The 14,971-nt window shown below is 41.0% G+C and overlaps 1 protein-coding gene across 4 annotated transcripts in view; it reads right to left on the reverse strand.

The window, feature by feature from the left end:
- Positions 1 to 5,752, reverse strand: part of AGTR1 (angiotensin II receptor type 1) — a 51,867-nt gene extending 46,115 nt beyond the window's left edge. Inside the window, exon 1 of one of the 4 annotated variants that reach the window (XR_006283877.1) lies at positions 4,948 to 5,452. The gene's annotated coding sequence lies outside the window, so the exon portion shown is untranslated. The other 3 variants (XM_043522716.1, XM_043522714.1, XM_043522715.1) reach the window with 3 other exon arrangements.
- Between the last annotated feature and the right edge of the window lie 9,219 nt (positions 5,753 to 14,971).

A 14,971-nucleotide genomic window follows, 5' to 3' on the forward strand; every position in this document is an offset into this window, starting at 1 on the left:
GTAATAGTTTGAGGAGGTAGCACAACAGTGAATAGAAAGATCACACCTTGCTGATCATCCTGTTTTCCACTTTTAGTTATGATTCAGTTGAAAGCCCAAAGTCATTTTAGCCTGGTCCATCATTTATCTAAAAGATAAGTCTGTAAATGATTAGACTAACCATTTAGTTTCATAGACATTTTTGTTGCGAGCTATCACAGTTGCTATGATTTATAGTAAAAACAACCACCCAGGACTGCTGGCTAAAAAAGATCCAAAACAAAGTACCAGGAACTATATATTTTATGGTGTCTAAAGTATTCTTATTATTCATTGAGTTCCCCAAAGTGTTCAAAATAATGCAGATTCTTCTTAGTGTGAAGACATGGGCTAAGCACCTTTATCAAATACTATTTTTTGCCAAAATATATTTTGCAAAGTATAAAAGTTAGAAGCAGCAGAACAATAGGGATTAGTTAGAGCAGGGGTTCTCAAACTGGGGGTCGGGATCCCTTAGGGGGTCGCGAGGTATTACATGGGGGGTCACGAGCTGTCAGCCTCCACTCCAAACCCTGCTTTGCACCCAACATTTATAATGGTGTTAACTATATTAAAAAAGTGTTTTTAATTTATAAGGGGGGTCGCACTCAGAGGCTTGCTATGTGAAAGAGGCCACCAGTACAAAAGTTTGAGAACCACTGAGTTAGAGAAAGTTGATCAATATTTCAGATCAGGTACCTACAAAGAAGGGAAAGAAGCATGAACATTTGTATGTATCTCTGGCTACTTTTAACTTTTCTTTAGAAGCTCTGATTTGCTACTGAGTATTTGACTGAAGAGTGCACAACTGTATTGGATGAGAAAGTATGGTGTGAGATACTTTTACACTCATGCTCCTTTAGGCAGTGATGTTTTCAGAGGGCCTGCTCTGTAAGTGGTACACATAAATGGAAATGATATTGGGGGAGATAAATCTGTTGATGTCATTTAAACTGGAAGAAAATGTGTCTAACAAAAGCTTGCCCTGATCCGATACCTTGCTCTACACCTTGTAGAGTGTGAAATTATGTTAAAGTCCTAAGTGGGAACAGGAGATTAAAATTATGCCACGTTTAGTAACTTTGCTATATGCCTGCAGCTCCTATTGTGTTCAGCAGGAGTTCTGCATATGAAACCACGGACAGGAATTGATCCTTTGTGAAGTTCACTGGGGAAGAGAAGGAGATGGAATTGTTAGGCACATAGCAGTGTGCCTAAAATTCAGAAAACACTGTAGGTTTTACATAACAGCTCAGATGCTGTAAAATGTGAAGAATTATAGTCAAGAGAGCCGTTACTTATTCTCCTGGTACTGCTTGGCATCTCGTTGGGGCCATACTGGGAGGTGGTTGCAGTCTGAGCACTGCAGGAGAATACTGATCATTATAGAGGAGCTTTGGGCTGGCAAGGAACTTGGCTGGTTTTTTTCCGCATGTGAAAAAGATGTTCCAGAAATGTCCTGAAGAAAATGGAAGGTTAGTTAGTACTTGAATGCATGACTGTGAATGTTTGGTCTAGTATCCATACATGGGGCTCTCCTTTCTCACTAGTGAGGGTTGTTTAATTGGTACTCTCTTTGTGACTGGAGCTTGTAATTTATATAACTTTTTTGAAACAATGACATTCCCATATTTGTGTAGTTAATGTGACCGATGGTATGGAAGCACAGGGGATTGCCAGAGAGATTGGTAATACTGAAATAAGAGATTGGATTTTTAAATATTTATTCCTTTACAACATATGGTATTTAAAATGATTACAGTACAGAAACGTATGCAGTGGGCCCAAATAAATGCAGTGCTTTCCCACCATCTGAAATGAAATTGTCAAGAATGTAAAGTTTCGTTGTACTCTGAATATTAACACTTTCAGAACACTTTCTGCTCCAGAGAGCAGCTCCCTTTATATATTCATGATATCTGCTTAATTTACTGAGTAAAATAAATATTTCCTACCTCTTACACATGATAGCTCTGGAGATCCCATACAGCACCAGGAGACTGAAATGGAATCGATTCTGGCTCATGCATTATCAGCAGAATTGTTAATTAAATTCAGATTAAGAAGACTCTAGTGGTGTTAATCCATGAGCCAGAAAAAAAATCCATTTGATTTTGAGATCCCAGGCTGAGTTTGGATGGCTGGTAGCCTTCAAAACTAGCTTTTAACTGAACAGATTTTATCCGGAAGTTACTGAGAAGCAATAAATATGTAACACCATGATGACAATTTCAGTCAGTTCTCATAGCAGATCAGCACTTTAAAAGAATAGATTATCTAACCCAAGAAGAGTTTCATGTATCAGTTATGCTGTAGACTTCAAGGGGGGGAAAATCACCTTTATGTGTGCAAATACAGTCCAATATTTCAACAGTGTAATTAAAGTGTAAATAGGACTCTACTTCCACAATCTGTCTCTCTGCCTCTTTCTTTTACACACTTACAATAGTGACAAAAAGGAAGCCACCAGGCAGACATTATTATCAGTTCGCAGATAAAATGTAGAACTGAACTTCTTTTTTGTCTTACACTGGGAGATTAATTAACAATTTCTAGAGTGGTGATGTAACCTGACAAGACAGCATGCTCTGCCTTTCTGCAATGTTGTGGTACTAACACCTCTGGCTGTCATTATTGCCATAGAAACGGATAGCTTCCCATTACCATGGGTTGGTATGGCATGTGCAAATTGCAAAGTGCTGTTGCCTGGCTAGAAGATAGGACATGTCACGCCCCTGAAAACAATGGGCCTGATTCTCCTTTCCCCTTCTCTGGTGTAAATCAGGAATTAACTCAATTTCAGTCAACAAAATGCACAAGTGTAACTAAGAACTGTGCCCGCTATTTTCAAATCTCAAGATGAACATTGTTCCCCCTACAACAAGCAGTAAAGGGGCAGATTAGCTTCCCACTCTTGGCAATACTCTTAGCAAATACATCAGGAAGTACTCAAGGGATGTATTCCTGACTTAACATTGCTGTGAGAATGTGATTCAGGGTTTGTAGAGATGAAAAGTACACAACAAATGCTCAGTTCCTGCTGGAGAATTATACCAGTAAAGCACAAACTGGTCTAAGCTCCACTCTTCCAACCCTCAGTTTAATTGTTGTTTAATATTTAGACATTTTGTGGTGTTTTAAAAGATTATGATGGCAATAAAACAAAAAGGATCACCCTAATCAAGAGACTGAAAGGTTTGTCTAATCATAAAACGCTGCTGCCACAGCACTTTAACATCACCACATTAATTACCTGCTTTAGGCCATATTCAGCCCCTCTTATTCAGGCAGATGCTACTGACTTTAATTCCAATCTACTGTAGCGTTGTTGTGTTCATACAGCTATGTTAAAGGGAGTGGTGATTTCCCATCAAGAATATAAGAACAAAACCTCTCCAAATTCAGTACTTCCAGCAAGTACAAGTGACAGGTTCACTGAGTTTATTCACTGAACTTCCCCACATTATGGCACTTGGTTTTTAAAATACACTATTGTTACACTCCAATACCTGTGGAAATTCAAAATGAATTGCAAACTGTTGAGGTCTGAATCCTGCCATTCATTCCAATTGACTCTCTATTAATTTCAGAAGAGTTACATAGGTGTAACAAAGGGCATAATTTGACTCTGCAAGTTGATTACTTGTAAATACTGGGAACCAATTGGTGATTTATCCAGTTGCTTTGCTGGCACCAATGGGTTTGCTCAGATCTTGAGATATTCCAGGATGCATGTCTGTAAATAACATATCATAGATTTTTACAAGCATTGTACCTCATACATTTAACGGCTGCAGTCACTTAAATATTAAATGTTAAAATATGGAAACGTCCTGTTGTATTTTTTTTTCACATTCAGAAAAAATTGAATGAAATTTGGTTATGCAGATAGAAATTTACAGAATCTAGACCAAACCAATATCTGATACGAGATAGCGAAAGCTGCATTTCGAATGTTCAGTCTGGATTTGTAATAAAAGCAAATAGAAGAGATTTCACCATTGGCATCTCTGGTGCCTTTAATGGAGTTACACCAGGACTCCCTATGGCCCGTTATGAATAACTGGAATAATCTCCTGAGTCAGAGGGGTCACTGCTCTAAATTCCATCACTTTTGGTAAGTGGCATCTTTACTCTGTCTTGGAACTGTTGACAAGAAATTAGAGAGCATCCGCATGACATGGCTGCGCGTTTGCAAGCTGGACCTATCTAGCTAGCCGCAAAATAAAGATAAATATGTGGCATGGTTTCAATAAATTGGCCTTGATGCAACGGTACTATCTTCATGCTGGGGTCTGCTTGCAGATGATTGCATTTTGGCAAGGGAAAAGGGATTCCACTTCCAACTTTATACAAAGTATACATTTATCATAAAACTATGTAACAGATCAGAAACCGTGGATACATTTTTTCATTAGGCAACTGGACATTTTTTCTGTGAAAATAAGAGTAAATTAAAGTAATCTGAACCAATACTCCCCTGATGAACATGAAACAAAAACACCTTCCAAGGGAAAATGTATTGCTCAACAAATACGAATTAACTGCCTCAAATATGCTGTACCCGTATGGTCCTGCAATTCTGTCCTATCAATTAACTTTAAAAAGCAATTGAACCAAGACACAATGCAGAATAGTTTTTAGTGCTCTCATAAAGCAAATGCAAAAAAGCCTTAAAACTTTTCACTTCTGTCTAGAAGCAACCCCCGCAGAGCTTGAGCGGCAGATGAGCACAAAGCCAACTTACCTGACCCTGGTGCGGGGAGAGGGCAGGAAAACCACAAGGGCGGTTACTACCTCAGTTACTGGCAGACTTAGAGTTACTGCCCCCTCCTCGGTGCTGCTAAAGCACCCGCACCCCAGGCGCCCTCAAGACAGTCTGTGCATGAAGCCCCGGCTGGAAACACTTACGAGGCAGCAGGAACTTACAGGCTGGTGCGCACGCCGCGTGGTGAGCGGGCGGCGCAATGGCCAAGCCGGGAGGTCCCGCCCGCGCTCTCTGCGCGCTGTCTCGAGCTGTGCAGCATCTAGCCGGGCGAGCCGCTCAGCCCTGGGCGAGCCAGGCTCCTCCGGGTCTTCCCCGCTCTGCTAGGAGCAGCCCGCCGCCGGCCCGCCTGTCCCCTGGGTAATTGGCCGCGGCTGTCACGCGCTGGTATCCCTTTGCGGCTCGGACCCCCAAGATTTATAGCCAGAGGCACAGCCGGGTCCCGCTCGTCTCTCACTCCCCCGGTTCCTCTCCCTCCTGGGAGACCCCCTGTGCCCTCTGCCCCTCCCACTTCCCCCCACGCAGGAGTGGAGCCGAGAGACTCCCCCTAATTCATCAGCCCCCTTCCTCTCCTCCGGTTGCTGCCGCTTGACCCCGGGTGCGGTTTGCATCCAGAGTCGGGCAAGGCTGCGTTGTCTGTCTCTTCCCACTGGGCTGCACACGGCGTGGTCTTTCTACCTTTTAATTACACGCCTGGAGCTGGGAACTTTTCGTTCCTCCTCCAGAACTTGGCCCAGTGGGAGGGGAATCGAGGGGACTGAACGAGCTGCAACTTCGCTCGGCGTTGTCTGGGCTGCTCTGTTTCCGATATTCCCCTTTCGGTTGTTCAGCTGTTTGCTGGCCACTTGCGTGCGTTGGAAGGGGAAGGCACACATGTAGTTGTGGCGAGCACTGAATAAAATAAAGGCGACCTTGTACACGGGTTTCCTGCTTCCCTGCCATTAGTACAGAAGAGCTCAGTGTCCTATATTTCACACCCTAAAACAGCGTCCAATAGACAGGCTGCCCGGCAGCCCGAGGGAAAAAAGTTACTTTAGAGGGAGGGCCAACTCCACCATAAATGGGGATAGCATAGTTTGTGTGGGGCTAATACATGCATGGTGTGTGTGTGTGTTGGGGCGGGGGGGTTGGTTCATTCTCTATGGTGCATGCTGCAAGAAGAGGCCTATACATTTCCAGTTTGCATAGAGTTTCAAAAGCCCAGTTGTAGCCATCAACAGAGCCATGTGGCAAAACATTAACAGTGATCTGAAAATTAATAATATACAATAAATCAGTCAAACTTTACTACTTGCAGTGGAATACCCAAACAAACAAAGGTGAAAGAAGGGGACAGGGAAGCAGTCACTTTACATCAGGTTGGAAAATATGCCCTCTAAATGGGCACACACTGAAGGTCAGTGCCCGACAATGAATTTTTATTTATCTTATGTCTGATCTCAGTTAGCTTGAAATAGAGAAAGTTCACAAGCAGGCTATCTAAGCCCCTTATGATGTTGCTGGATCAGCACAGAATTTTTTAGATATGCTATTGGGAATGTGTTTAAGTGCCAACTGTCCATCGTTAAATACATAGATCCTTCTGTGAAGGGTGGTAGGTGCTGGTATGATGCCATACTGCGAAAAAGGCTGATCTCTAAATGTCTGTTGTCCAGGGTAAATTGTCCACTAAAGAGGATGACCTAGCTACGCAGGATAGTAAAACTCACTGAGTGTTAGTGTATTTTCATGGTGTCTAGAAGTGGTTGGAACCATGGAAATACATTACTATGCCATACCACAAAAGAAAAAAAAGCAAATGAGGAAAAATTCCAATTTTATACTAATGCTGACATTAGCTGGAATAACATATGTTCTTCAGCATCTGAATATGTGTATTCGATAGGGATTTGTCTGGCTACAGGTCTTTTTAAACATCTGTTAGCTAAACCAGAGATTCAAATGAGAAATATAGAACTCGGAAGCATGACATGGACTTAAATTCTTTTAAGGAGTGTCTTATTGCACTTAGCAATGAATGAAATATCTGGAGACACAAATACATCCGTGGACACAATGTTGTCCTAATATTGTTCAAGTTATGTAAAGAAAAAGTATCTTTCCACCAGAATAATACTGTGAAATTTCTAAAGGAGAGAAGCTTCTCTGTGCATGAGTAAAATGACTAATGTATAACAATATCACACCACATTTAAAAGCTCCATAGTTCTGTGATTAGCAATTTAGGCACAATTTTCCTTTATTTTAAAATCCCATGTGTTCAGTAACTCACTAGAGTGCTTATCCAAAGTGCATTCTGAGGTTGCAGTAATTGTGGAATGTGTTATATGTCAGCAAAATGGGAGGCATGTCATACAGGCTTTTTTGACAATGATAGAGCAATTTGACTTTGCCATGTGTTAAACTAACAGTGTTGTAGCAAGCCGACGTGACTTTGCACAGTCCAAAAGCCATGTGTCCCAGACAGGGTACATCTGGCTGAAATTGCCTGCCCCTCAAAGAAATGTAAGGCTGGAAGGGCCCAGGAGAAGTCAGCAAGTCCAGCCCCCTGTACTGAGGGAGGAACGAGTAAACCTAGACCGTTACCAACAGGTGTTTGTCCAACTTGTTCTTAAAAACCTCCAGTGATGGGAATTCCACAACCTCCTTTTAAAGCCTGTTCCAGAGCTTAACTATCCTTAAAAATAGAAAGTTATTTCTAATATCTAATCTAAATCTCCCTTGTAGCAGGTTAGGACCATTATTTCTAGTACTACCTTCAGTGGACATGGAGAACAATTGATCATAGTCCCCTTTATCGCAGCCCATAACATATTTGAAGGCTGTTGTCAGGTCCCACCTTAGCTATCTTTTCTCAAGACTAAACATGCCAATTTTTTTAACCTTTCCTCAGAGGTCAGGCTTTCTAAACCTTTTTAATTTTTGTTGCTCTCCTCTGGATTCTCTCCAGTTGTCCACATTTTTTCCTAATGTCTGGCACCTAGACACAGTACTCCAGTTGAGGCCTCACTAGTGCCAAGTAGAGTGCCAAGTAGCTCCTGTGTCTTTCGCAAGCCATTCCTTTTAACACACCCTAGAATGATATTAGTCTATTTTGCATCCCACTGTTGACTCATATTCAATTTGTGATCCACCATAACTTACAGATCCTTTTCAGTAGTACTACTTCCTAGTCAGTTATTCCCCATTTTGTAATTTTGTAGAATTTGAGTTTTCCTTTCTAAATGAACTACTTTGCACTTGTTGTTATTGAATTTCATCTTGTGGAATTAGTCCAGTTCTTCAATTTATCAAGGTCATTTTGAATACTAATCTTATATTCCAAAGTGCTTGCCAACCCTCCCAGCTTGATGTCATCTGCAGTTTTTCTAAGCATACTCTCCACTCCATTACTGAGCCGTTTATGAAAATATTGAATAGCACTGGACTAAATAGTCCCTCCCAGTTTCACAGTAAACCATTGATAACTACTCTTTGAGTTTTCTTTCAACCAGTTGTGCACCCACCTAAAAGTAATTTCATCTAAACCATATTTCCCTAGTTTTGTTTATGAGAATGTCATGTGGAACTGTATCAAAAACCTTACTAAAATCAAGATATATCACAACTAGTGCTTCTGCCTATTCACTAGGTCGGTAACCCTGTCAAAGAAGGAAAATAGGTTGGTTTGGCAGGATTAGTTCTTGACAAATCTATGCTGGCTATTGCTTGTTATCCTATTATCCTCCAGGTGTTTATACATTGTTTAATAATTTGTTCCAGTATCTTTCCAGCTATCACAGTTAGGCTGATCGGTCTATAATTCCCCAGGTCCTCTTTGTTCCCCCTTTTAAATATAGGTACTATGATTGCCCTCTTCCAGCCCTCTGGGATCTCACTCATCCTCCTGTGTTCTGTGACTGACTGATATTCCCCGCTGGACAAAGCTAATGAAAACAACTTTGAATTATCTCATTGCCTTCATGATCAAGTTGTATTGAGTGGGCCCGAATGAGGGAAATCCATGTCCATTGCATTTTAGATAAATTCATGCAAGGAGCCTTGTCACTATATAGAAAAACATTCCTTAGGCAACCAAAAGACCTCAAACCCCCTTCACAGAATGGAAAAGTGAACAAACCTATATTCTGAGCATAGAAAAGATCCTCCTCTGCCACACAGGCTGCCTGGAAAACTTTTAAAAATCATTGGGGCTTCAAGATACAATCTTTTCTTAACTAATCACTCACATTAGACTACAAGATATGCACCTACCCGGGGATCTAAACATATGGGGTATATCTTGCATTCAGTGCCCCCTGTGATGGGGTAATATCAGGCATTCAGTGCCCCCTGCTAGAAGCCCCACTGCCTTGGTATACCCACCTTAAAAAGATGCCCAGCTGGAAGGGAAGAGTAGTGCATTCAGACCTCTAGGGGTTATCTAGAGAGGCGTCCCACAATCAGTGACTGGCAGAACCAGTGAGAGTTGATCCTCCAGCATCTAGAAGGGCTAGAGCCAAATTAGAGCTGAGCAGAGATGAGGTCTGGCTGCTTCTACTTGGGGACAGTTCTGGGGAAGCCGGGACAGGGAAGGAAGGCGCTCCCTGCCCTAACCCAAGTAACGTGGCCCAGTCAGGGCTGAGCCTTGACAACATTGTCTGTGGGTCTCTATGAAGGACTAGCATTTATATTATGGACTTTAATGCTCCAGTTGCTATTTTGAGTTAAGATTTCATTTGTTTTCAGTTAACCCTGGAAGGAAACTGGACTGAGACCTGATCTGGCCAGATGGCTAGGCCATGGAGGTGACAGACCATTTCAGAACCAGGACACAAGGGGAGCTAGAGACAAAGATGCAATGCCATGTGCTGACATGAGGGGGCCCTGTTGGTGAGTGCACCCTATAACAGATCCCACCCCTGTTCTTTTCCTTTCCTACTTTTTACTTTTCCCTCTCTTGTTCTTCTTCTCTCATGACCAAAACCAATAGCCTGCCCAAATTTCAATAATAATAAAGTCATTATGACAAAAACATCTGTAAGAAGTTCCTGCTAAGCTCAAAGTATCTCCCAATAGGTCATTACCAATCACAGAAAACATCTTCCCCTCCTCAGTCACATGTAGGCCCTTTCTGACCATGTGGGCACACGTCTTAAGCATCAGAAAGATGACATCCAATGTATCACTGATAACAAGGTTCAGTTTATTGATAAAACACTAGGTCAGCTACGGTTCAGTTTAAATTAGGGCTGTCAATTAATCGCAGTTAATTCATGCGATTAACTGAAAAAATTAAACACGATTAATTGCAGTTTTAATCTCACTGTTAAACAATAGAATACCAATTGAAGTTTATTAAATATTTTTGGATGCTTTCTACATTTTCAGATATATTGATTTCAATTACAACACAGAATACAAAGTGTACAGTGCTCACTTTATATTATTATTTTTATTACAAATATTTGCACTGTAAAAATGATAAAAGAAATAGTTTTTCAGTTCATCTCATATGAGTACTGTAGTGCAATCTCTTTATTGTGAAAGTGCAAATTACAAATGTAGATTTTTTTGTTGTTGCATAACTGCACTCAAAAAACAAAACTATGTTCACCTTTAGAGCCAACAAGTCCACTCAGTCCTACTTCTTGTTTAGAAGTTTAGAATTGCTTAGAATTGCTAAGAAAAACAAGTTTGTTTACATTTACGGGAGATATGCTGCCCACTTCTTATTTACAATGCTACCTGAAAGTGAGAACAGGCGTTCACATGGCACTTTTGTAGCCAGCATTGCAAGGTATTTACATGCCAGGTACACTAAACCTTCGTATGCCCTTTCATGCTTCAGCCACCGTTCCAGAGGACATGCTTTCATGCTGAAGACACTCATTAAAAAAATAATGCATTCAATAATTTGTGAATGAACTCCTCGGGGGACAATTGTATGTCTCCTTCTCTGTTTTACCTGCATTCTACCATATATTTCATGTTATAGCAGTCTCAGATGATGACCCAGCACACGTTTATTTTAAGAACACTTTTACTGCAGATTTGACAAAACGCAAAGAAGGTACCAATGTGAGATTTCTAAAGATAGCTACAGCACTCAACCCAAGTTTTAAGAATCTGAAGTGGCTTCCAAAATCTGAGAGGGACAAGGTGTGGAACATGCTTTCAGAAGTTTTAAAAGAGCAGCACTCCGATGTGGAAACTACAGAACCCAAACCACCAAAAAAAGAAAATCAACCTTCTGCTGGTGGCATCAGACTGCAATGATGATCCAAAGCAGTTGGTCTGCACTGCTTTGGAGCGTTATCGAGCAGAACTCATCATCAGCATGGACGCATGTCCTCTAGAATAGTGGTTAAAACATGAAGGGACATATGAATCTTTAGTTCATCTGGCACATAAATAGTGCTACAATAGTGCCATGGGAATGCCTGTTCTTGCTTTCAGGTGACATTGTAAACAAGAAATGGGCAGCATTATCTCCTGCAAATGTAAACAAACTTGTTTGTCTTAGCGATTGGCTGAACAAGAAGTAGGACTGAGTGGACTTACAGGATCTAAAATTTTACATTGTTTTGTTTTTTAATGCAGTTATTTTTTGTACATAACTCTACATTTGTAAGTTCAACTTTCAAGATAAAGAGATTGCACTACAGTACTTGTATTAGGTGCATTGAAAAATACTGTTTCTTTTGTTTTTACAGTGTAAATATTTGTAAAGTGAGCACTGTACACTTCGCATTTTGTATTGTAATTGAAATCAATATATCTGAAAATGTAGAAAACATCCAAAATATTTAAATAAATGATGTTCTATTATTATTTAACAGTGTGATTAATTGCAATTAAGTTTTTTAATCACTTAACAGCCCTAGTTTAAATACAAAGAATTATAGACATAAGCCGTGTGAGACTTTGGCTCACCTCCAAAGAATCAATGAAATCTGGATCACCTACTAACATTTAATGTAAGCAATATTATAAATGTCTGACGGGACACATTTCTTGCTATTCAAATGTCACTCTATCTTTTGTACAACTGACTGTATCAAACTTTACTAAAATGGACATTGTCAGTATAAAAGCATGGTTCTGATCATTCTTTCCTATGGTAAAACCCACAGGATGGGACTAAAAGGGAGGAAGTCTTCGCAAGATTATGCTTGCAGAGATTTGTCCCCTATTGTTCCCTTGGCTTCAGTGGAGCTGTGCTGATGGACTCCTGCAGCCAGCCCTAGCCCTAGGGAACCCTCTTTAAGGAAGATCCTCACCAGAGAGGACTATTATTTCTACTCTGAGTTCTACTGTTTGCACGGCAGGGAGGTGGAAGAGACTGATGTGCCTAAGGGAAGGGACAGGTGCAGTCCATAAGCAGACAGTTTCCACCAGGTATGGATTGGGGTAGGGAATATGAAGGGGCTCTGGAGCACAAAACACCTGGTATTTTAAAGTTTGAATGTGAGAGTCACTATTTGTGCTGTTGGTTTCCTTATTGCTCTCAGCTGGAAGATTGACACTAGACTAGTCTGCTTTAGTTCTGCTTCTAGTCAGTTTTAGTTTTCTGTCCTCATGCACAAGCACCATGCTGCAATGTTTGGATTGCAAACACTGCCCTGTAGGATGATCAGATGTCTCAGTTTTATAGGGACAGTCCCAATATTTGGGGTTTTGTCTTAGATAAGTGCCTGATACCCCTCATCCCCTGTCCTGATTTTTCACCCTTGCTTCCGGTTACCCGAATGCCAGGGGATATTTATTTGGAGAGGGGCGGTGGCTAGTGGAATGATGATGGCTTTCTGCTGGTATAACATGACAACTCTTAAACATTTTTTATTGATACTGGGATTAAGTTTTGTAAAAGTTTATTTTTACACAATGTAAATTTTGGAACAAATTTGATGTAACACTCTTCTTGTAGTCAGTTCATTGTGTGTGTAGTAGGGGTCTGATCATGCAGTCCTTACTCAGGCAAAACTCCCATGTAACTCCAGGATCAGGCTTTATACCAGTCCTTGTACTTTTATCAAATAAGGCATTAAGTTTGTGTGGCATGATCTCTGCTAAAGAAGCCACAGTGTTTATGACTCATTAGGCTTTTCTAAGTGCATCCAAATCAATTATTATTTGTTAGAATATTTTTCCCAGTATTGATATTAAACTAACTTGTTGATAATTTCCTCAATCTCTATTTTGGCACATCTTGAAGAACAGAATGATTATCATAATTACTTCTTCGTATCTCGCCGTAGTCAGTCCGTTTCACTGTGCTTTTCCTGTACTGTTTCTGAATTAAATCAGATCTCCATGGTTTGTAAACATTGTCGTCTAAATTAATCTCAGATGTAACTCAACTGAAGTCCATGGAGATACATCCAGGATGAATTTGTCCAGTTTGTCATTACCAGTCAAGCAGCATGTTGAAATGACACTAATCATAAAAACGGAGTGCTCATCGCACCCTTTCACTTATTTTAAAATGACCCTAAATAGTCTGTAATAAAACTAGAAACTAGCCTTGTATAAAATTAGAATATATTTCTTCCCAAAGGAGGAAATTGATAAGACATAAGGGCTATGCTTCTCAGGCAACTTTGTGGTAAATCTCTTCTTTTCCCTTAACCAGGGCAGGGAAAGGTTTGTAAACTGTAGTCAAATTTGCCTGATCAGTTGGGCTTGTAACTTAGGTAAGAGGCATCTTCTATGTCTGAACTTCCTGTGGACTGGAACCTTGGTCAGAGAATCACTACTACAGTAGACTGAGGATTTCTATGTCAAACGTTAGCAGGTTCATTGGAGGATCTGCAGCGTTACCAACTCTTGTGGCATTTCTTGTAAGCCTCCTCATATTTAGTGGTGTTCTTAAAGCCTCAGTTCCCAGAGTCATGTCATTATGCGAGAAACTCAGCTTTCATTTTAAAAGAACACCTACCTCTCATGACTGTGAAGAAAAGCTTGAAACAAGAACCCCAGAAGGCAGATGAAATGAACTCCCGTCTAAAAAAAACCTCATCATTTTTAATTCAATTTCTTGATTTTTTTGAGTGGGGGGCGGCTCATGATTTTAAAGGCATGGGAATGGCATTGTTATTCTGGAGTGACATGGATGAGAGAACAGGCCTGACTGAATTGCAATTTCAGAGCAATTGAGGCAGAAAGGGAAGGGGAGCTACAGACCATAAAGGGGATCATGGCTGTGCTCTTGCCTGACTCCCTGGCCCCTACTGTCCATCACCCTCCAGTCTGACTGCCTCGCCCAGTTCTCCTAGCCTAACCTCCAGACTGGCTATCGTGTTCATGGCTCCTCTCCGGCCTCCATTATCCCCAGTACATATTATGGTTAAAGGAGTTTTAGAGATGGGAGTTGCTCTTCACTTCTCCCCAGTTTAAAAAAAGTTTATTTGTATTAACTTGAACTATTTTTTATCAATAAATATTAATTGGGGGAAAAATCTATCTGTAGAATGTGGTGGGCACTGCAAAGAATAGAGTGAGCGCCATGGAAGAGCTAGGGAGGGTATAAAGAGCCACAGCTCCACTACCTTTTCTGTGTCAGGTGTAGTCTGGCAACAGCCGTTGGTAATTAACAGTGATGTATTGTGCAGGAAGGTAGTATAATGAACACACACACACTTTTTGCTTCAGTGAACACCACTAATTATTTGGTGTAACTTTAAGGTTACACTGCATTTACCTTATTGTGACCTTTTAAAAATAGTTTGATTATCTTTTATTTCCATTTTTGTTGCATCAGCAAAAGGCTTTCTGCCAGAATCGAGCATCACTAAGGAGTGCCATATACAGCTAATGACAGGAGGCCAAATGCTGGACCCTGCAAGGTGCTTTGCTGGATTGGGGTCATAGTGCTCAGCAGCTTGCAGGATGGAGCTCTAAATTAGCTCTCTAAGAAGAAATGCATGTGAGATCATTTAGGTTTCATTCCTACCCTACGCTTGTCCAGGTTGGTGGGGGAAGAAAGAGTGTAGGTCACATCTGCTTCCAGGGCAAACAGCAGGGCTGAATTCAGGGGTGCTGGAACAATTTGTAGAGTGGGAGTGCTGAGAGCCATTTAACCATAATGTAAACCCTATATATAATGGAAACAACTTCAAGCCAGGGGTATGGCAGCACCCGCAGCACCTCTAGTTCCAGCGCCTTTGGCTGCATCCCTGGACAATGTACCAGGACGTGAGCCAGGTT

This window comes from Chelonia mydas, chromosome 9 (assembly GCF_015237465.2).
Source record: "Chelonia mydas isolate rCheMyd1 chromosome 9, rCheMyd1.pri.v2, whole genome shotgun sequence".
Classification (NCBI taxonomy): domain Eukaryota; kingdom Metazoa; phylum Chordata; order Testudines; family Cheloniidae; genus Chelonia; species Chelonia mydas.